Raw genomic sequence first — 22,770 nt, forward strand, 5'->3', positions numbered from 1 at the left:
AGTTGGAAGATTTTTGCAGATTTTAGGGACTCAAATTATTCTGCATGGATTTGATTTAATCATTTGATCCCTTAAAAGAGAAATTCTGCTGACCTACCAAAGTGAATTGCCATATTGTCTGTGAAAGAGGCATGTGGCAAAGGACTGTGTTGTGCTTAGGGTGTGAGATCAGACTCTGGCTAGCAGTCACCAATTGCAAGATGACCTCTGTCATACATCCACAAGGTGATGAATTCAGCTGACAACCATGTGATTTTGAAGAGGACCTTGAGTTCTGTCAGAAATGTAGGCCAGGTAACACTATGATTACCATTTTGTGATACCTCAAGCAAGAGATCAAGCTAGATTGTTCCCAGACCCTGACTAAAAAACAATGAGATAATAAATGGTGTTGTTTAAGTGATGTTTTACATCACTGAGTTTGTGGTAATTTTTTTTTTTAAAAAGCAGTATAAAACCAATATATAAGGAAAGATACAAAAGCAGCAATATTTTAAGAAGTTTCTTTGGCAAGTTTCTTGCATGAAGATTATGTGTAGAGTACTCTTGCCAAATCACCATGTACTTATAAGCAGTCAAAAACTAAAACTCTTGTTTTCATCAAGTATTGAAATTTAGGAGTTCACTTCTCTTTTGTATTTTCTTTTTCTTCATCCATAGCCTATACTAGCCTATCCTCACTGATACAAATCTGGCACCAGAAAGCAAATGCAATAATAAGCAAACACCGTATTTTACATTGCTTTAAAAAGTTTTTTTTTTTTTTTTAGGAATTAACTATTATTAGAGACTAGAGGGAGAGTCATCTATGTTATGTAGTGGAGAAACACATGATGAAATTGTCAAATGTCATCATTTGTAATGCAAATAATGTATATTCTGACCTTGTAACTTTTAGGAAAGTGGGGAATAGAACACTAATAATGTATGTTGGTTACTGTTGGCTACATGTGGAAAATGCAAAGAGGAGGAAATGGATTCAGAAATAATTGGCCTGCTTATAAGCAGAAATGAAAAGGTCTAGAGAGAGTGCAAAAATATGAGAAATTTTACTACTGGAAAAATTATTTTCTTCTCAATCCTGACCAGTAGAATATAATTTGGGGAAATTTCACAAACAACAAAGGTTGGTTAAAATTCATCCATGCAGCAAGAATGCTGTCAAGGGTTTGGCCATTGTTAAAAATTCTTGATGGGTTAAGGTTACAGGATAACAGAAGAGAGAAGGTATCTTTGGAGACAGAGCTGATGATCAAAGAGATCAGAGACCATTTCCTGAGCGTGGAACAGGGCCTAATTGAGAAACATTTACCACAACCAGTATAAGGTCTTCTTGTAGTTGAAATGCCCATGGAATTTCAGAATTGCCAAGGACCAATGTCATCTGTCTACTTTCCTTTCTTCCCATTTGTCAGTGGGGGTGCTTGTTTTGATTGTCTTGTGTTTGTTCAAGCACTGCAGATGTTTTTGGAGGTTGAGCACACAATTGTCTGATATATCTATGAATCAAGGGAGGATCCTGTCTAGACCTGCTGTAGTGTCTACTACTCATCACTTAGAGATGGTGGGGTGGACTTTGAAGTTTGGGTCTTGATCTTATGAAACTTTGGAGTTACTTCCTTTTGGGACTGGGGGAGATGTCTGTTGACTTCCTTTAAAGGAAGTAAAATGAACCAAGTAGCTGATCAGAGAGTATTCTGTCTAGTATTAATTATATTCACCAAATATTTCTGATTCTCTGCATTCCAGGATTATACTAGTGGAATATATATTTGCTGACACTGACACTCAGTGTTGTTGCATGCATGTGTGCTAATTCACTTCAGTCGTGTCCAACTCTTTGCAACCCTATTAACTGTAGCCCACCAGACTCCTCTGTGTCCATGGGGTTCTCTGCACTGGGTTGCCACGCTCTCCTCCAAAGGACCTCCCTGACCCAGGGATTGAACCCTCGTTTCTTATGTCTTCTGCATTGGCAGACATGTTCTTTACCACTAGAGTCACCCGGGAAGCCCAGGTCAGTGTTGTTGGATGCAGTCAAATAACTGGTTATGGCCAACAAGCTATGGACCAGTGAGCTATAACCTTACCTGTACTGAATGATGCAAAAAAGGAAGCCTCTGTTACTTGTTAAATACATACATCCTATGGGGAAAGATTCAGGGGATCCGCCCGTTAAGAGTCCTTCAATATTCAGAATGGAATTTTGCTATTTGATTTTAAATTTGTTTTCACAAAAAAATTATTTTCATCCTCTTAAAAGTTCTACAGTGAAATGCCTTTTAAATATTATTACATTTAAATGAAGGGGAAGTTGGTAGTGCTGGAATTAACATAGAAACCTTGTTGATGTAAGTGATTCTATTTATAATGTTAAGAAAGATTAGCTTAAATATTGCATTTTAACTGCAATGTAAGTTGAAGTGCTGAAAGTTAAAATTACATGTTTTGAATGAATTTACCTATGAATGAAATCTACTACTCATAGGAAATGTTTCAACAATTTATAAAAAAAATCACATGAATATTCATTGTAAGTTTACTTCTAAAAACCTTAATTGTGCCAGCACTTTTATCATGATATTGATTGTGACGAAGAACCAACATAGCATCATTTTATTTGTTACCAGAGAAAAACCTATGTTTGTTTCATCAAGAAGGTCCAAGGCAAAAATAATTTTTAGAAACTTTATATAAAGGAAAGATCATGATATTTGAGTTGAAATAAAGTATTTTGCAAAAATAACATCTTCCCCAGTTAAATTCTTACAAAAATCATTTTGATGATTTTTAAGGTATAGCATCTTTTAAAATATAACATTTATTGTGATATAATTGCATGATATATTGTGTCAGTATATACTATATTAATATATATTATATAGTATACATATACTATATATTATATACATACTGTATTAATATAGTATATTGACTTTGTTATATTTAACATTATAATGTTATAACAATATAGTATTAATATAATGTAACACCTATTTTATTGCAACTTAGAGATAATATGGTTCTCTAAATACAGGGTTTTATTTGCAAGGCCTGTCATTTTAGTTTCTGTTTAGTGACCCTGAGAGATTAATGTAGCCTCTTTTTCTTCTTCAAGCATTTGTAAATGGGATAATAACTTACTGAGTTTTAAAAATTAAATTGAGTTTTACCTAAGTATGTAAGTAACATTTGCTTTAAAAAAAAAAAAGAAGAACCAGTTAAAGTAGATGTTACATTAGTTCAAAAAGTACATTTACAGTAGAGAATAATAATAACTGCTTTTACAAGTGTTGCAGAACCAGATGAAGAAGTAAATGAAAATGACAGCAACAGAAGCAAATCCACTAAAATTAGGAGACTCACATTCTGAACTCTTAACCATACCTACAGATAAGAACAGGTAAAAACACCAAGATAATCTCTTAGAAACCTTTGGAAAGGAGAGATTAAGAGGATTAAAAGTAAAATCCCCTACCACTTTATAGTGAATGGGGAATATGGGTGGGGGTAAGAGAATGGAAATGATAAGGGAAAAAATGAAGCAAGGATAGGGCAAGGACTAGGGTGCCATTGAACAGGAGGTAAGGAAGGTGCCTAGACGAATCATTTTGGAGCTCTTTTAAGGGGATTTATTGTGAGTACTCACGCTGCCTGATTGTCCTTTCCACTTTTTATTTCCTTTAGTGTAGAGCCAGTGGCAGTGTATATTGTGTTAGAAATCATTGGAAATAAGGAGATCTGTTAGCACTTAAGATCTACTGAAAGGATGGACTTGTTTTGGAGATTATATAAATAAGAAGGAGAACATGACTATTAGAAGTATTTCATGGTGTTTTGTCTCTGAAAGTTGTTGATAAATAGTGATTATCATTGAAAATTAATTCTGGGAAGGGGGGAAAGTGACAGTTAAGGTCTTCAACTTCTTACTCTTTAAGTCTGCCCCTGCATATATTCATCTTCATAATGGAGATTCTTTGTTTCCTGAGGGCAAGATCTTGGGGTTATCATTGATTTTTCTCTCTCCTTCATACTCATAACTTGCCTAGCAGTAATTTCTGTTGATTCTGTAACCAAAACATGTCCTGAATTTGTTTATTTCTTTATAGTTTCATTCCTTATATATTGAATGTAAACTCCATATTTCTTTCTTCCAGAACTACTTCTGTTTTCAACCTCCTCCCCAATTGTTTTCTAGACTAGTGATTTTTAAAGTCAGGGCCACAGACTTTAGGAGGCCCCCTGAGACTGTGAGACTCAGGGAGTTGTTAAGGTCAAAATATTTTTATAATAATGTGTTTGTTGCCTTTTTTACTGTGTGAGTATTTGCACAGATTATGCAAAAGTAACAGCGGGTAAACAGCTGGTGCCTAAGTACAAATGAAGCAGTGACACAGAACCTCTACCAGTGATTGTATTTGTCATCCTTACACACAGTTGAAGTCAGTTTTAACTTATGAATGTCCTGATAAACAAAAAAAAATTATTAAATTTACTGACCTCCAGCTAGTAAGTGTACATCCTTAAGAGCTTTATGTGAACAAATGGGAAGCGCACATGAAGCTCTTCTGCTGCATACAAAGGTGTGATGTTTGTGTAAGGCGAAACACTGTCCTGTTGTTTGTGTTGTGGGGTGAATTAGTAGCTGCTTATTCACAGAGCACCATTTTTCGCATGAAAGAGTTACAGAAAAACTGAAGTTATTCAGACATCAGTTCAGTTCAGTTCAGTTTATTTCAGTTGCTCAGTCATGCCCAACTCTTTGTGACCCCATGAATTGCAGCATGCCAGGCTTCCCTGTCCATCACCAACTCCCAGAGTTTACCCAAACTCATGTCCATTGAGTCGGTGATGCCATCCAGCCATCTCATCCTCTGTCATGCCCTTCTCCTCCTGCCTTCAGTCTTTCCCAGCATCAGGGTCTTTTCCAATGAGTCAACTCTTTGCATGAGGTGGCCAAAGTATTGGAGTTTCAGCTTCAAAATCAGTCCTTCGAATGAACGCCCAGGACTGATCTCCTTTAGGATGGACTGGTTCGGTCTCCTTGCAGTCCAAAGGACTCACAAGAATCTTCTCCAACACCACAGTTCAAAAGCATCAATTCTTCAACACTCAGCTTTCTTCACATCCATACATGACCACTGGAAAAACCATAGCTTTGACTAGACGAAACTTTGTTGGCAAAGTAATGTCTCTGTTTTTGAATACGCAGTCTAGGTTGGTCATAAATTTCCTTCCAAGGAGTAAGTGTCTTTTAATTTCATGGCTGCAATCACCATCTGCAGTGATTTTGGAGCCCCCCAAAATAAAGTCTGACACTGTTTCCACTGTTTCCCCATCTATTTCCCATGAAGTGATGGGTCCAGATGCCATGATCTTAGTTTTCTGAATGTTGAGCTTTAAGCCAACTTTTTCACTCTCCGCTTTCACTCTCATCAAGAGGCTTTTTAGTTCTTCTTCACTTTCTGCCATAAGGGTGGTGTCATCTGCATATCTGAGGTTATTGATATTTCTCCCGGCAATCTTGATTCCAGCTTGTGCTTCTTCCAGCCAAGCGTTTCTCATGATGTACTGTGCATAGAAGTTAAATAAGCAGGGTGACAATATACAGCCTCGACGTACTCCTTTTCCTATTTGGAACCAGTCTGTTGTTCCATGTCCAGTTCTAACTGTTGCTTCCTGACTGCATATAGGTTTCCAAAGAGGCAGGTCAGGTGGTCTGGTATTCCCATCTCTTTCAGATTTTCCACAGCTTATTGTGATCTGCATAGTCAAAGGCTTTGGCATAGTCAATAAAGCAGAAATAGATATTTTTCTGGAACTCTCTTGCTTTTTCAATGATGCAGCAGATGTTGGCAATTTGATCTCTGCTTCCTCTGCCTTTTCTGAAACCAGCTTGAACATCTGGAAGTTCACAGTTCATGTATTGCTGAAGCCTGGCTTGGAGAATTTTGAGCATTACTTTATTAGCGTGTGAGATGAGTGCAATAGTGTGGTTGTTTGACCATTCTTTGGCATTGCCTTTCTTTGGGATTGGAATGAAAACTGACCTTTTCCAGGCCTGTGGCCACTGATGAATTTTCCAAATGTACTAGCATATTGAGTGCAGCACTTTCACAGCATCATCTTTCAGGATTTGGAAGAGCTCAACTGGAATCCCATCACCTCCACTAGCTTTGTTCGTAGTGATGCTTTCTAAGGCCCACTTGACTTCACATTCCAGGATGTCTGGCTCTAGGTCAGTGATCACACCATCGTAATTATCTTGGTCGTGAAGATCTTTTTTGTACAGTTCTTCTGTATATTCTTGCCACCTCTTCTTAATATCTTCTGCTTCTGTTAGGTCCCTACCATTTCTGTCCTTTATTGAGCCCATCTTTGCATGAAATGTTCCCTTGGTATCTCTAATTTTCTTGAAGAGATCTCTAGTCTTCCCCATTCTCTTGTTTTCCTCTCTGTCTTTGCGTTGATCACTGAGGAAGGCTTTCTTATCTCTCCTTGCTATTCTTTGGAACTCTGCATTCAAATGGGAATATCTATCTTTTTCTCCTTTGCTTTTTGCTTCTCTTCTTTTCACAGCTATTTGTAAGGCCTCCTCAGATAGCCATTTTGCTTTTTTACATTTCTTTTCCATGGGGATGATCTTGATCCCTGTCTCCTGTACAATGTCATGAACCTCCATCCATAGTTCATCAGGCATTCTGTGTATCAGATCTAGTCCCTTAAATCTATTTCTCACTTCCACTGTATAATCATAAGGGATTTGATTTATGTCATACCTGAATGGTCTAGTGGTTTTCCCTACTTTCTTCATTTTCAGTCTGAATTTGGCAATAAGAAGTTCATGATCTGAGCCACAGTCAGCTCCCAGTCTTGTTTTTTGCTGACTGTATAGAGCTTCTCCATCTTTGGCTGCAAAGAATATAATCAGTCTGATTTTGGTGTTGACCATCTGGTGATGTCCATGTGTAGAGTCTTCTCTTGTGTTGTTGGAAGAGAGTGTTTGCTATGACCAGTGTGTTTTCTTGGCAAAACTCTATTAGTCTTTGCCCTGCTTCATGCCGTACTCCAAGGCCAAATTTGCCTGTTACTCCAGGTGTTTCTTGACTTCCTACTTTTGCATTCCAGTCCCCTATAATGAAAAGGACATCTTTTTTGGGTGTTAGTTCTAAAAGGTCTTGTAGGTCTTCATAGAACCGTTCAACTTCAGCTTCTTCAGTGTTACTGGTTGGGGCATAGGCTTGGATCACTGTGATATTGAATGGTTTGCCTTGGAAACGAACAGAGATCATTCTGTCGTTTTTGAGATTGCATCCAAGTACTGCATTTCGGACTCTTTTGTTGATCATGATGCTTACTCCGTTTCTTCTAAGGGATTCTTGCCCACAGTAGTAGATATAATGGTCATCTGAGTTAAATTCACCCATTCCAGTCCATTTGAGTTCACTGATTCCTAGAATGTTGTTCACTCTTGCCATCTCCTGTTTGACCACTTTCAATTTGCCTTGATTCATGGACCTAACATTCCAGGTTCCTAATGCAATATTGCTCTTTACAGCATCAGACCTTGCTTCTATCAGCAGTCACATCCACAACTGGGCATTGTTTTTGCTTTGGCTCCATCCCTTCATTCTTCCTGGAGTTATTTCTCCATTGATCTCCAGTAGCATATTGGGCACCTACCGACCTGAGGATTTCCTCTTTCAGTATCCAGTATTCCTATTCACACATAGGAAGGTATGAAGACATTCTTTAAAGTGAATGAAGCAAGACTGTCACTTGGAGGAGAACGACTGAGAACGTTTATTGCCAATGATAAAATTTGAGCACCAGAGAGAAAAATTAGAAGTTTGGAAAACTGAATCCACTATTATGAGACTGACAAGTATCAAAACTTAAACACTTGACTTCACCAGTGAAGTCAGTGGTGATAATAACAAAAGTGACTTTAAAAACCTATTTCATGACATTGGTTAACATGAAGAGGAGACACATAACTCACACACCTAATCTTTTTCTAATGAATAGTGTTTGTTTTACAAATCATGTAGGGATAAAGTATCTATTTCTAAATGTGAGATTCAACAAGAGATTTTATAATAAAAAGTGTAATAAATTAATAGTTTCAAATTATACATTGAAACTAAGTTGTTAAGAAACTGTCACTATAAAGTTTTGGTATAATATCATAGAAGATTATTCACACTTACCTAAAAGAGTTTTAACACACTCTTCCTTTTTCCAACTATATATCTATGGGAGGCGAGATTTTTGGGGGATATTTCAGGCCCAGTAGAAAGTTTTGTGATTATCATTGGAGAGTGTCAGGATTGCAACAAACTATCCAGCCTTGACCAAGAGCAATTTAGCAGTTACTCCTATAGATTATTCAGCAAGCAGGTGAATTCCTGCATACTACATTTCCTTAAGGTGAAAGCTGACATTAGCACCTCACTTAACTCTGTGTTCTTGTCTTCATGTAGTTCTGGGCCCCCATAACCGTATGTGAGATCTTCCAGATCTTCCAGATCTCACATATGATAGGAAGAGTTTAAAGTTTTATTTAATATATTTTGTTGTTTTCCTTGGGATGTTTGGTCCAGTACTTAGTTACTGTAGTAATGGAAATTTAAGAGAAGACAACTTTTTCATGTTGTTTGACTGTGTAGGAAGGTCATGTAATAGCTGAAGAGGAAATTATGCAGGTGAACGTCAGGCAACAAGGAATAAAAAAACACATTTATTAGTAGACCGTGAAGAACTGAAGCTTAACTGAAGCCGTTAAGGAGTAAAAATGCATGGCCTTGTTTGTGAATAAAGACTTTTAGAGTTTTGAGGAAAATTTTTCCCTGCTGATTTGTATGATGCATGAGAAGATGAAATGGCCAGCCGTGATACAAAGTGTGTTAACGGTGGCGTTTACAGGATGAGAGGGAGGCCATCTAGACTGCAGCCTCTGACATTATTTAATATTGATTTAGGAAATTTTAACAAAAGTACCACTACACAGGTTGACAAGAATGTCAGAGGTCAAATGCACTAAGCACAGTGGTATATTGCAAAGAGCCAGAAAATAGCAGAGTATTTGTTGAACTTTGGGGAAATAAGTGAAAATATGAATGATGCTAAAGCTGAAACTCCAGTACTTTGGCCACTTCATGCGAAGAGTTGACTCATTGGAAAAGACTCTGATGCTGGGAGGGATTGGAGGCAGGAGGAGAAGGGGATGACAGAGGATGAGATGGCTGGATGGCATCACTGACTCGATGGACGTGAGTTTGAGTGAACTCTGGGAGTTGGTGATGGACAGGGAGGCCTGGCGTGCTGCGATTCATGGGGTCACAAAGAGTCGGACACGACTGAGTGACTGAACTGATGAAGGAAGTTTAGAATAATTTTTCTGATTTTTTCAGAAAGAATGTATTGTTGGTCATGTAAGTGAACATTGTTTTTCTTATAATTATGCAAAAGTAGACATTTCCAAAAATAAACTGTTGGGTAAAGGCAATATATTATACTTAAAGTGCTATTCACAGGTTTAGAAAGGGGAATGAGGAAAGAACTTAAAATGTTGAGATAGATAAAGATGGGACATCAGCATAATTCTTTATAGTACCTAGTGCTGAAAGCCTCTCCTCACAAACAAAATCTAACACTGTGTATACAGTATTAGTTGAAGATAAAAATGGTTCCACAGTGGATTTCAGACACATCTGAGTAGCTCAGATATATGCATATATGTCAGAGAATCTGGAAAGAGTTAAAAAAAGAATGTTTAAATGGGAGAAGAATTAAAATTCAAGAACATGAAGGGAGTAAGCATAATGTTTTGAGTCACAAAAACTTTTACTCACATTCTGGCAAAAAATAATGCATTTTTTAAAGTGGGAAACAAACACTACAAGATGAATATGCAAAGACTGGGTTGGAAACTCTTCACCAGAATCTTGGATAAGATAGCATACATTTACTGTTCTAACTTTATTTTGCAACAGTTGAAGAATAGTTACCAGAGAAAGCATTGATTATTTAGCTAACAAATCCCTTCAGTTAGTCTATGGACTAGGGGGAAAAATGTGAGATAACTCACATTTCCTGTAAAAAGGAACACTGCCTTGATCAAACTTCAGTTAGTCTCCTCTGAGCCCTCTTTTCAATGCTAGTCCTTGTCATTGGGCCTGCAGCCTGCCTATATCCCAGTTTTGTCAAGAATCCTATGTCAGTTTAGTATGAATCACCCTCACTTTTGATATATGATCACCCTTGGTATCTGATCAGATTTTTCATCTCCCATCCTTGATCACTCTGGCTGGACTTCAGCAAAGATCTTGTTAAGTTGTTTTAGTAAGAATTCCCCTACACTTGACATCTTCTCTTAATAGTTTTCCATTTCCGATATTCTGTTTATTCTGTTCACTGGCTATGAATCCCCACTTGTCCTTGATTTGAAATTGAGTCCCATGTCTCGCCTCTATTTTAATAATACTGACACCCACTGCAATAGTTGCTGAATAAAATCTTCCTTACTATTTTAATAAGCATCAGAAAAACATTTCTTTAATATTATATACAACTATCTTTTTATATAATACTGTTTCATTAAAATAAAGAAGACAGATAATGTATTAAGTTGGTAACTTAACAGATAGGGAACTTTCAAATTTCACTGTCCATATGGAAAGACTATGGGGAAAGGAGTGTTTTACTGAAGAGAGATTTTCTATCCTATACAGGACAACTTATGAAAAGGGCATTTCCAATTGGAGGATAAAGGTCAAAAGCCTGGGAGGGATAATGCAGAAATAATATTAGACAAATGTCAGCATTGTGTTGAAATAAAATGAAGTGAGGATGAGCCCATGGATGAGGATGTAAAAAAGGAAGCAACAAGAACTTTCAGGCCTGTCATGGAATGCTTTCTCTAAAAAACTCCTGCATTTTGAGTTTATTTTTGTGTATGGTGTTAGAAAGTGTTCTAGTTTTATTCTTTTACAAGTGGTTGACCAGTTTTCCCAGCACCACTTGTTAAAGAGATTGTCTTTAATTCATTGTATATTCTTGCCTCCTTTGTCAAAGATAAGGTGTCCATAGGTGCGTGGATTTATCTCTGGGCTTTCTATTTTGTTCCACTGATCTATATTTCTGTCTTTGTGCCAGTACCATACTGTCTTGATAACTGTGGCTTTGTAGTAGAGCCTGAAGTCAGGTAGGTTGATTCCTCCAGTTAAATGCTGGAGAGGGTGTGGAGAAAAGGGAACCCTCTTACACTGTTGTGGGAATGCAAACTAGTACAGCCACTATGGAGAACAGTGTGGAGATTCCTTAAAAAACTGGAAATAGAACTGCCTTATGATCCAGCAATCCCACTGCTGGGCATACACACTGAGGAAACCAGAAGGGAAAGAGACACGTGTACCCCAATGTTCATCGCAGCACTGTTTATAATAGCCAGGACATGGAAGCAACCTAGATGTCCATTAGCAGATGAATGGATAAGAAAGCTGTGGTACATATACACAATGGAGTAAAAAACTCCTAATTAAATGCCAAAGTAAAGACTCAACCAGATGCATTCTCTCATGAGGAATAAAGGAGTGCCATAAATATTTTAAAGGCATAGATATTAACCCACATATTTGATTTGGTGTCTGAATTTGAGTTTATTGTTTAGCAGGTGGTGATATGATAGTATCTTCCAAATAAATTGAGACCATTTTCATTTAAAAGATATTTAATAAAACCTTTAAGAATTTTCCTTGATTAGTTGTCCTAACTTGACCTTTAAAACTAAGAATTGTATAACATTTTGAGTATTGTATCTGTTTTTAGTATCTTCTTCTTGTTTACAAAAAATGTGATCAAGTCTCTCCAGTGTACATGTTACACTGGTGAATAATAATATATGCATTGTAATCCATCACATATTGAGGGCACATCCATAATACATTTTCATAAACTGAAAGCTTTAAGAACATTATGATGACAGTAAGTACCTGTGACTTCTGTATAACTGTTAACAGGCAAATACTCTAAGGATCATTTATGAAAGAACAAGAACAGATTTTCCTTAAACAGAAAAACTTTCAGAATAAACTTGAAATTCTTTAGCTTTTCATTCCATGTCCTTTGTAACTTACCTCCCCTTCTTTACATTTCACCTTTGACCACCAGAAGTACCTTCCCTAAACTGCCTTTATACCAGATACTGTCATTGTTTGTCAGTTGTCTCCTCTCTATGCTTGTACTCTTGTAGCTGCTGTCCTTTGCGTAGAATGTATCTGCCACTCTCTTCAGCTGTGTATGAATTGTGTGCAGACAGGGGGTTGGTCCCAGTGGAAATTAAATATGTGATTTTTTTTCCTTTAATGAGAGTCATTGATAACTATATCACAGGATAAGTAGCCACAGAAGATCACCGTACAATTAGGGAGACTGCTTTTTGGAGAATTGTACTTTTTGGCATTAGAGAAGATTGAATCTCTGCCTACAGGTGAGGGAGTGCCAATTATTTTACAAGAACAGGTCTTTCTGACTATTAGGATAGTCAGAATAGGATTATTGGTTGTATAAAGATCAGACACCCTAACTAACCATGCTTTGGTGCTATTAAGCCTTTCTTGTCTCTCGTATATAAATAATGAACTAAAATAGATTGTGTTCAAGATGAAGAGATGTGTTTATTGAGCTTGATTTCAGACACATATCCACAATGTTCTTGTTAAGCAAATGTGGCATCAGTAGATTGAAGGATTCAGTTACAACTCTTGTTATGGACTGAATTATATTCCCCCTAAATTTGTATGCTAAACTCCTGATCCCTAACACCTGTAAATAAGATTAAATGAGGTTTTATGCATGGGCCCTAATCCAACATGACTGGACTCTGTATAAAAAGAGTTTAGGACACATGCAGAGAGAAGACCAAGGAAAGATAGAAGAGAGGAAAACATCATCCATAAACCAAGGACAGAGGTCTCAGAAGACACCAGCCCTCCCAACATCTTGATCTTGGACTTCTCTCCTTCAGAACAGTGAAATAATAAAATTTCTGCTATTTGTGCTACCCAGTGTGGTACTTTTTTGATGGCCCTGAGCACACCGATGCACTCCTCTACCATAGAGCTAACACTTTGCTAAGACTTCATCGGTGTGGGCAGCAGTTGCCCTCCTGGGGAGATGCCACAGCACTCTGCCACATCCTGAGGCACTTAAGATGCAGCTCTTCAGCATCAGTGGCCCTGATAATCTACAGGCTGAATCTCTTCAACCTCATAGCTGTGAAGCAACAGAAATACGAAAGGTCTTTAACTCACAGGTCCTAATTAAACGTGAATCCTTCCAGAAAGGTTGTTCTGGGAAGTGGAGAATTTTCCCTTACGATTTCTTGACATAAGGAGTGAATCTGCTTTAGCACGTGTGGACTTTGTAGGAACTGGGAACTTTGCCAAGGGATTCTCTCCTTGGAGAACACCACTCAGCATTTAGCGTCTCTTTCTTATAGTCAGCCTCTATAGAACAGACCTGGAGTGGATGCGAAACCCTAGAAGACACCCCAAATAGTGGAAGGAATTATTGCCACTGAATGACTGGACTTCCTGCATTAACTGACTTTTGGGGGCTTAACTAACACAGCCCCATCCTCACAAGCTGTATAGAAAAAACATTCTAGTTACATGCCTGAGTCCTAGCTGACCCATAAATGCAGAAGCTGGGTCTTTTATCTCAAGCCTTGTTCCCAAGGTCTGGCATAATACAGACTGACACACAGTGCACTTTTTAAATAAATGCTTTTAAAGGTTATAATCTAAATATGAGACTAAAATTATAGTCCTTTGGATAGAATATAAGTTAAATTTATAATTTTGCACATCAAATGTGAACTGGTTATAAAGATTAACATCTGCAGAAATGCTTAAAGAAGACAAAAGAAATTACAGTGCTTTCAGCTGTTGACATTGGTTTATATTTGTTGGAAAAGAACTATACCTGTGTTATTGAAGTAAGAAGAAGTGGAGGAGAGCTTTGGAAAGCATAGGAGATTTGCTCTTCGCTGTCGGGAAGATTCCCTGCAGGAAGGCATGGCAACCCACTCCAGTATTCTTGCCTGGAGAATTCCATGGACAGAGAAGCCTGGCAGGGTACAGTCCATAGGGTTGCAAAAAGTCAGACACAACTCAAGTGACCTAGCACGCATGCAGAGAATCACTGGTTCCCAGGACAAGCTTCAGACTACAGACCTGTATCAGAAACTTAAAGGCCTTTCTACCACTAAGCCTTCAGCTAGTTTCTCAGATTCCTCCTGAAGTCCTTTTGTTCTTCCTTCTTGTCCTAGAATATACAGTCCTGAGTTCTCATGCTGGGTCTGTGTCCTATTAAAATGGTCACCAGAAATGAGGTGCAATCTTCCCTTTTTCCTATTGTTTTATAAATGAGCCAAAGAAGACCTCTCTGTTGGCCCCTATATTGCTTATATCTTTACTACAAGCTGAGACCCATTAGCTCAAAAGTCTGCTTGTGCCAAACTCAAATGTTTATACGCCTAATTATGTAAAAATAGCCCAAACAAGCAGATTTTTAGCCAGTTAGGGCCTGCCTGCTTTGTGTCCCCTGCAGAATCTTACTTCCCATTTGCTGGCAATAGATAAGATAGTCCCAGGCCATAGAGGCCCCGGGCCACTGCTGCTGCTCTTCTGGAGCTCCCTGACACAGGCATTCCCAGCCGTGCTGCTTTGTGACATCACCTAGACTTGCTAGCCTCCTCGCCGGTGCCCCTCTCTCCTGGGAATTCCCTTGCCCTCATATCCTTCTGGATGGCGGCCCCCTCACTGTAAGCCTGTGGACCATCTCATGCTGTGAGAGTTTTTGCCTCTCGTTCAGCCCTGTCCAAGTGCCACCCAGTCACCAAGTACCCACACCCAGTGTGGTAACTGCCTCTCACAGTTTTTTCTTTCCTTGATATGCCCCCAAACTCCTCAAAACCCCTGCAGCTATTCCTTTTCACTTTTTTTGTCATCATAGTTAAATGTTTGAAAACAAATGAGCTTTTTCATCTTTTCTAACAAGGCATTTGTTGTCCTTGCACAGCGGTATTGGACAGGTGCAGCTTTTGTGGGGAAGCTGTGAGCTTCAGCATCATTAGATGGTCTTGAACAACCTTTTACTAAGTAGGCAATCTATATTTCCAGGACTCTCATCTTCCCTTCTTTTTATAAGGCTAGTCGTCGATTTCTCAAATGCAGTCCAGGACAGTGGCCACTGGTGAACTTCTACACGTGGGCTTTTCTGACTGAAACTTGCATGTTCAGGAGGTGTCCAGAGTAACAATTGAATGAGGTTCTGAGACAGCAGGACTAAGGCCAGAGTGGGATTTTTCATTAATCAAAGTAAATCAAAGTCCTTCATTAATAGAACATTTTTGGTGGTCATTAGTAGGAATGAAAGGGAAGGATGGCAGGAGAGTGAGAACTGAATGTCTAGACATCAGCTTGTTATTAATACATTTTGGTTAACTAGTAATAAAAATTCGCTTAAAAAAGTTATGCATGCAGAAGTTATAAAGTTTCCAGTGTTTTTATAATTCTTCCAGTCTTGAGTACTGACTTAAATTTTTTTGACGTATTTCTATGTTATTACCATAACCAGAGATAAGGCTTATACATACCATTATTCTGAAGTGACTTTCTCCTTCACAGTTCTCACTCCAGCCTCCTCTTCTGTGAAATATATTCTCTTTTCTTCTTGAGTCTCCTTTATCAAGTATTAGGTATACTGAACTCAGAGCTTCTTTTAGGAGGACATTTAGATTGAGAAGCACCCATTTCTCCAGGCGTAGCCGAGACACAGCCAGTTTATATATCTGCCCACAAGAAGATAACATTAATTAGAAACGGCATTTGTTGGGGATATGCTTAAGATGGAATATGAAAAATCATTTGTTTATAAATTTGCTGTGAATATTCTCTGACTACAGTCAGAGAAAAGCTTCATAAGGAGTTATGTAAGTAGAATTGCAATAGATCTTTCCAAGGGACTAAGGAAACTATTCTAAGGAAGAAATCAGAATCATAGTTGAATAAAACCCAAATGATGTTTAGGAAAAGAATGAGGAGCTCAGGTCACCTCGAGCAAATAGTGTGTGCTGGAGAGTAGTTGGAGGTAGGTCAGGAAGTGCAGCTTCAAGAAGGTTGAGGGTTATTGACCTCAATCATACAATTATAAAATACAAAGAAATACAAATTGGCATATACCGTTTTTAAAAGCTGGGTGATATTTGAAAAAACCGTGAACCTCAGCCAAATACATACATTTGGAAGTTGTATTGTTCAAACAGTTTATCTTAACAAATGTTTCTAGTGCCCAATGTTGAGCATAACTTTATATATGTCTTTCCTGGCACTTCCATACTGAAAGTTCCCATGCAGTCATTTCTCATTCACTGTTTCACTCCATATTTTACTAGATATTTCCTGTGTAGAATCTGTTACTTTAATTTATATGGAGATAAAATCTGCTTCTTCTTGTGACTCTAAAAGGCAGACCTCTAACCAATGGGTGGATTTTGCATAGAACTTTATGATGAATAAAGCTGACTGCAATAATACAATATTAAAGTTATGAGCCTATCACAATTTTAATAAAAAGACAAAAAGATCCTCTCTCCCAAAATTTAAGGAAGTTGACATAGGTGGTTTCCAAGGCTTTCCAGATATGATTTCGAATCTTTTGACTGTTCTGAACACAGAATGAGATACAGGACTTAATTTTATTGGTTTCTGTTTTACAGTCACGCTCCGTCCCCCCAAAACCATGTTAAACACCAAATCTCTCAGCGTATGCATTATTCCCAACATAAATCATTTTGGAAATTAAACAACAAAGAGTCATCCTAAACAAATTTATTTCCCATACTGTGCATTTTGTTTTTCAAGAACTGTCTTACTCTATGAACTAAAGAACATCTAGTTCATTATGTAATTTATCAATATAAAAAATAGCAAGTTGTTTCATTAAGTTTGACTGACTGCTACCATGTTTGCAAAGGTGTTGTGTCTGGTGATCTGGAAAGGAGGAAGACACTTTAAGCAGCAGGAGGATTGTGCCAGGGATGAGCTACAGGGGAAAGAAGCAGACCCTGAACCAGAGATCAAAAAGTCACCCACTGCTGCTTGAGTCTGACCTTGCAGGAAGCTCTGCTAATTGCTGTTCATTTATCAGTCTTGCCAAGAAACCCTTGCTTTCGCAGGCCTTTCCCACATTCACCCAGAGATAAACATGGAAGGGCAGCGTCAGAAAGAACTTGCTGCTTCCTGGGAGGCCTGAAGCCTTGGAACAGCTTAAGGGAAAAAAAAGACACTGAAGTGTTGTGCAAGCAATATCTGTCCTTCTAACTTTTGTAAAAGGGAGTCAAGATAAGGACATGATTCTGCGTTCCTTTTTATTACATTCATTTCCTGCATGCTAGTTATTTAAGTTGTTTTACGTTTGATTAGCTTGGGTTTACATGCCTTTTATATGCGTTGGTCATTTTATCTTTAGGAAACTGAAGTTTCCCCCAAGGTCACAACAAATATATGCTGTTTTGTTTGCAAGTCTGTATTGCTGAGAGCAAAATGTTAACATTGTCAGTGATCACCCCATCAGGGTTTATTCCTGAAGGTCTGAATCTGCAGGCTAGTTGCACTAATGGCGATAGCAATATGTTATTTTATATAACAATAAAATGCTACTTAGTACAGCATTATACAAGCCTACTTAGTTTCTAGACTCTTCTGTAATATCCCCCATAGCATTGTATATTTCCAAGCTTAAGTTTCCGGTCTGTTGCAAATATTAATGGAAAATAATTACACACAAGTCTGCCAGATAGATCATTACTTTCAATTCCCTTTGAGTCATTTAAACCAAATAGAATGGATCTTTCTTGATCATTTAATTATTTTGCATAATTACTTAAAAGTGTGTAAAAGGACTTCTTGTATCACCTATGAAGAAACTGTAAATTTTCTAAATAAATTTCAAAATTTCCAAAAAATTAATCTTCCAAAAAAACACTGAGTATTTTCGAAGATTAGAATAAAGACTAGTAAAAACAGACTTTGTTGTTAAAATAATTTGCAAAACCCCTTGCAATAACGTACTGGATGTAAAGGCAGGAGCTTTGCTTTGTTAACTGCTTCATCTGCAGCCCCTAGAAGACAGTAGGAATTCAGTGTGGACAATTCGATTCAATGACTCAATGAAATTGAATTTAATCAAAAGGTTAAGCCTACATTTATCACAATTTAGACTTTTTAGTATGAAACACACAAGTTGAGCTACAGAGGTATCAGTTTACCATTTTCACTTCTGATTTAAGAGCCAAATGTTAGGCTAAGTCTTATATCCAGCAGGGTATTCTCTGAAATATCATTGCTAGTTGTGTTATGTGTTCAAAGGACTTGAAGAGCCAAGCTAAACTGGGCTTCTCCAAATGCTTATTATATTATCCCACCAGCAAGGAGGTACTGAATACCTACTGTGTATTTATTTCTGAGATGGAAAACAAAGAAATATAAGCTTATCTCTACCCTCAAGGAAGCAGCAGTTGGAGAGAAGTGACCCATGCCTGAGGGACCACAAAGCATTACAAAATAGTATGATATGAAAAACTAAGCTGTTTAATGAATTAAAATCCCTATGTAAAAAAATACAGCATAAATTGCTTCTGTTTTTATCAAGGAGAGTTGCAAGGACTTTTGTAAACCAGAGGCGGTAAACTGGCAGCCCGCAGCCAGAACTGCAGATAGGTTTGTTTCTGCCTGTTTATGTTATAAAAGAATGAATCGTTATTTAAACACTGAGGGTTTTTTGTTTAAAATATTTTTATTGCTTCTCTTGGAAAATAATTTCATAAAACCTGGGATCTTTGGATCAGCTTTTATTTTCTTTAGAAATGACCAATGACTGTCACTTATAGAGGTACTGATATTTCATATTTTTATTAATTTTTTTCCTTTACCTGAAAGCATCGGATTTTACTACTCTATTGCTGTAGAGGAGCAATATTTGCCACCTATAATATATCTCTTTGGTCTGAGGTTTATTTTAGGCTGATTATTTATTACAGTACGGAAGACTTAGGAAGTCTTTTTCTTTTTTTAACCTCTCTATTAGCTGCCTCCCAAGAATCTAGATAAACAGTCTGTTTCTGGAATAGAACTAACATCAGAGGTGTCTTTAAGGAATATGGGCTAAGAATGGTGGGGGGAACTTCAGGGCCTAGAGATCAGAGACCATTTTGACCCTATGTCTTTACGTGGCCCAGTAGACATTGGTTTACAAAATACTTGCTCCATGTGAATTGCCTTTCTCCCCTTTGAAGTTCTAAACCACTAGCCTCAAAATCCATTCTTGTCTTTAGCTGAAGGAGGTTTTGAAAGTAAAGGGTTAGTACATTTGGGTCTTCCCTGGTGGCTCAGTTGGTAAAGAATCCATCTGCAATGTTGGAGACCTGGGTTCGATTCCTGAGTTGGAAAGATTCCCGTGGAGAAGGGAAAGGCTACCCACTCCAGTATTCTGGCCTGGAGAATTCTACGGACTGTATAGTTCATAGGGTTGCAAAGAGTTGGACATGACTGAGAGATTCTCACTCACTCACCCAGGCCATTTTGGTGAGTTATTCGGTTTTGCTGGTTCTCTCCCATGTATACATGTTATGAAACTTCAGTGTGATTTTTCTGCTGTTAATCTGCCTCATAATCAATTTAATTCTTAGACCAGCCAGAAGTACTTACAAGGGCAGAGAAAAAAATTTTCCTACATAGCAGTGCTTACATATAAAACATGTCTCCAGACTCTAATTAATGTTCTTTGGCATTTTTGATATATGACAGGAATGTCTGCTGCTACTGCTAAGTCACTTCAGTCGTGTCCGACTCTGTGTGACCCCAAAGATGGCAGCCCATCAGGCTCCCCTGTCCCTGGGCTTCTCCAGGCAAGAACACTGGAGTGGGTTGCCATTTCCTTCTCCAATGCATGAAAGTGAAAAGTGAAAGTGAAGTCGCTCAGTCGTGTCCGACCCTCAGCGATCCCATGGACTGCAGCCTACCAGGCTCCTCCATCCATGGGCTTTTCCAGGCAAGAGTACTGGAGTGGGGTGCCATTGCCTTCTCCGGACAGGCATGTCTAGGGCCTACTATTTTAGTACAGCTAGAGCAATAATGTTTGTAGGAAGGTGGGTTTTGATGGGCACTGTGTCACTGAATGCAAGTTCGAGTGCCAGTACATAGTGAGGCCAGAGAAACCAAAACATTAGAGTTTGTAGCAGAGAAAGGTTTTTTCAGGGCCACACTAGGAGAATAAGTGGCTCTTGCTCAAAAGACACAAAGTCCTGGATGGTTTTCAGGGATGAGTTTTTATGGGCAAAATTTTGACTGAGATTTGCAGGATGTGTGACTGTCTTCAGATTGGTTGGTGGGGAGGTAACTGGAGGATATTCCAGGAGTCTTCTGCTCAGTCTGAAGATACCATCCTCCCCCAGATTGGGAACCTTTGTTCCCCAGAAGAACTCAAAAATATTGTTATGTATATCCCTTGAAAAGGAACCAGGTCCCCGCACTGTTGTTACTTGTTTGGGCCTCTGTTTCTGCATTTGTTCACTTCCCTGATTATAGCAGTTGTTCAACTCTGCCCTTAGGTATTCAGGAAGGTCTACGAGGCTGAAGCCTTTTTCCTACAAGCAAGAAATGGAACTGGAAAGAATTTGTAAGGGGCCCACAGGGACCTGTTCCATTTCAGTTGTATACCTTGGTTTTCTAAATATGTTCAAGAAAGAACCAGAATCAGAGCTAGAATAATAGATAATCTAATGTTTTGCACTTTGTAACTTTTGTTGCTACAGTAAATTTTTTTTTAAGCTGTAGAGACCTCTGCTGAAAGAATCATTTGTAGAAGCCAGATTTCTGAAATGAATGTGTGGGAAAGGAATGTGATAAATTTCTCTTTGTCTTTTTTTTTTCTCCCCAGTATAATATCTTTACCATAAGCAACACATAGATTTCCTACTGGGGACTTAACTTGCTTTGTTTCCAGTAACATACGCAGATAAAGAGAACCTAGAATATGTGTCTTTCTAAAAGGGAGGTCTGCTGCAGTTCAGATTTTACTACTTCATATCTTAAAAGAAACCCAAGGATAAAGTAGTACACTTTTACCTATGTCAGTGATATTTTACTCTTTGGGGAATTCTGACATTCTGAGAAAGTAATTCAAGTTCAGTCAATTGATGTAAAAGTTCTCTCTCTCCCCCCAACCTCCCCCATCTTTAGAGATCTGATATCATTGGAAGTAACAAGTGCTTCCAAACACTCTAGTAGCTTTCAGTTATTCAATAAATGTAGTCGATCAACCTTACAATCACTGTCCTAGTTGTTGAGCCATAGAATTAAGACTTTTTACTCTTGAGGAGTTCACAGCTGAGGAAATATATAGAAAAATGAACAGAGAGTTTAAAATCCCCATACTGTCAGTAGTGGAATTAAGGAAAGATACAGGATTTGTGCACACTTGATCTTGAGATAGAGAAAGATTGCTCAAATTGAATCTGTTGAAGAATATGTTTGCTATAGCTCAAAGTATTTAGAAGAGAAAAATTTGTCTATTGGTCTTAATGGCTTGCTGGATATGGAATGAGAAGGAAGACCCCTAAGCTTGAGCATAGTTTTTGGTAAAATTATTTGTGGAAGAATTTGTGAGGAGCCCGTGTCAACAGCAGTAAAGATAACCAGTTCAGAATTAAGCGAGATTCATATGAACAGTAAGGTGGAGGTATTCACCAAAACTTGGAAATATGTGTCTGGAACATATGAGAGACATCACAGTTGAAGATGTACATTCTGAAGTAGTCAGTAGATAGGTAATGTCTGTAAGATCCCTTCCACATAAGTTTCCAGAAGGAGAATGAATAATTGTGGGTCCTCAAATCCATAAAAGCTAAATGAAATTGCTGGAGAATGTGTCATAGTGGCCAATAATTTGAAAAATCGATTATGATATAAATTGTATAATATCCAATCATTTTTGAAAACCAATAAAACTAGAAGAAGAAACACTCAAAAAGAGTTCCAAACATCATATAATTAATTTAAAAGTAGGAGTCACTCATGACCTTCAAGGAGGCAATATTGGTGAAGTGGTGAGTGACAAGTTAGATTGCCCTTATTTTGAAGAGTTGGCATGAAAAAGAGTAGAGACAAGTACATACGTCTTTGAAGTAGGTTGGCCCTGAAAAAATGGGAGAAATGAAACAGTAGAAAGAAGAACATCTTAGACTAGAGAGACGCTTCAAGGCAGCAGTGGTTATAATTGGCAGTATCTTTGGTGGATAGGAAAGACTCTTGTGACTTTTGCTGAACTCCCTAGCATTGTGTATGAATGTCTTAGGTCTGCCATAACAAGAGTATCACAAACTAAGTGGCTTAAACAAGAGAAACTTGTTATCTTACAGTTCTGGAAGCTATAAGCCTGAGATCAAGGTGTTGGCAGCCTTGGTGCCTTTTGAGGGTTGTGAGAAAATCTGTTCCGTGTCTGTACTCACTTCTGGTGAAGTTCTGGCAATCTTTGCTTTTCTTGGATCACCTAGTTTTCCGCCTTCTTCTCTGTGTAGCATTTTCTCTGTCTGTGACTCTGTGTCCCAATTTGCCCTTTATAAAAGACACCTGACTACAGTAGGGGACTGACCTATTTTAGTGTGACCTCATTTTGCCTAATGATCTCTGCAATGACCCTATTTTC

At 38.1% G+C, this 22,770-nt stretch overlaps 1 long non-coding RNA gene across 2 annotated transcripts in view; it reads left to right on the forward strand.

The window, feature by feature from the left end:
* LOC133227575 (uncharacterized) overlaps nucleotides 1-22,770 on the forward strand; it is a 179,648-nt gene that overhangs the window by 31,119 nt on the left and 125,759 nt on the right. The gene's annotated exons all lie outside the window — the stretch shown is intronic.

This window comes from Bos javanicus, chromosome 16 (assembly GCF_032452875.1).
Source record: "Bos javanicus breed banteng chromosome 16, ARS-OSU_banteng_1.0, whole genome shotgun sequence".
Classification (NCBI taxonomy): Eukaryota; Metazoa; Chordata; class Mammalia; order Artiodactyla; family Bovidae; genus Bos; species Bos javanicus.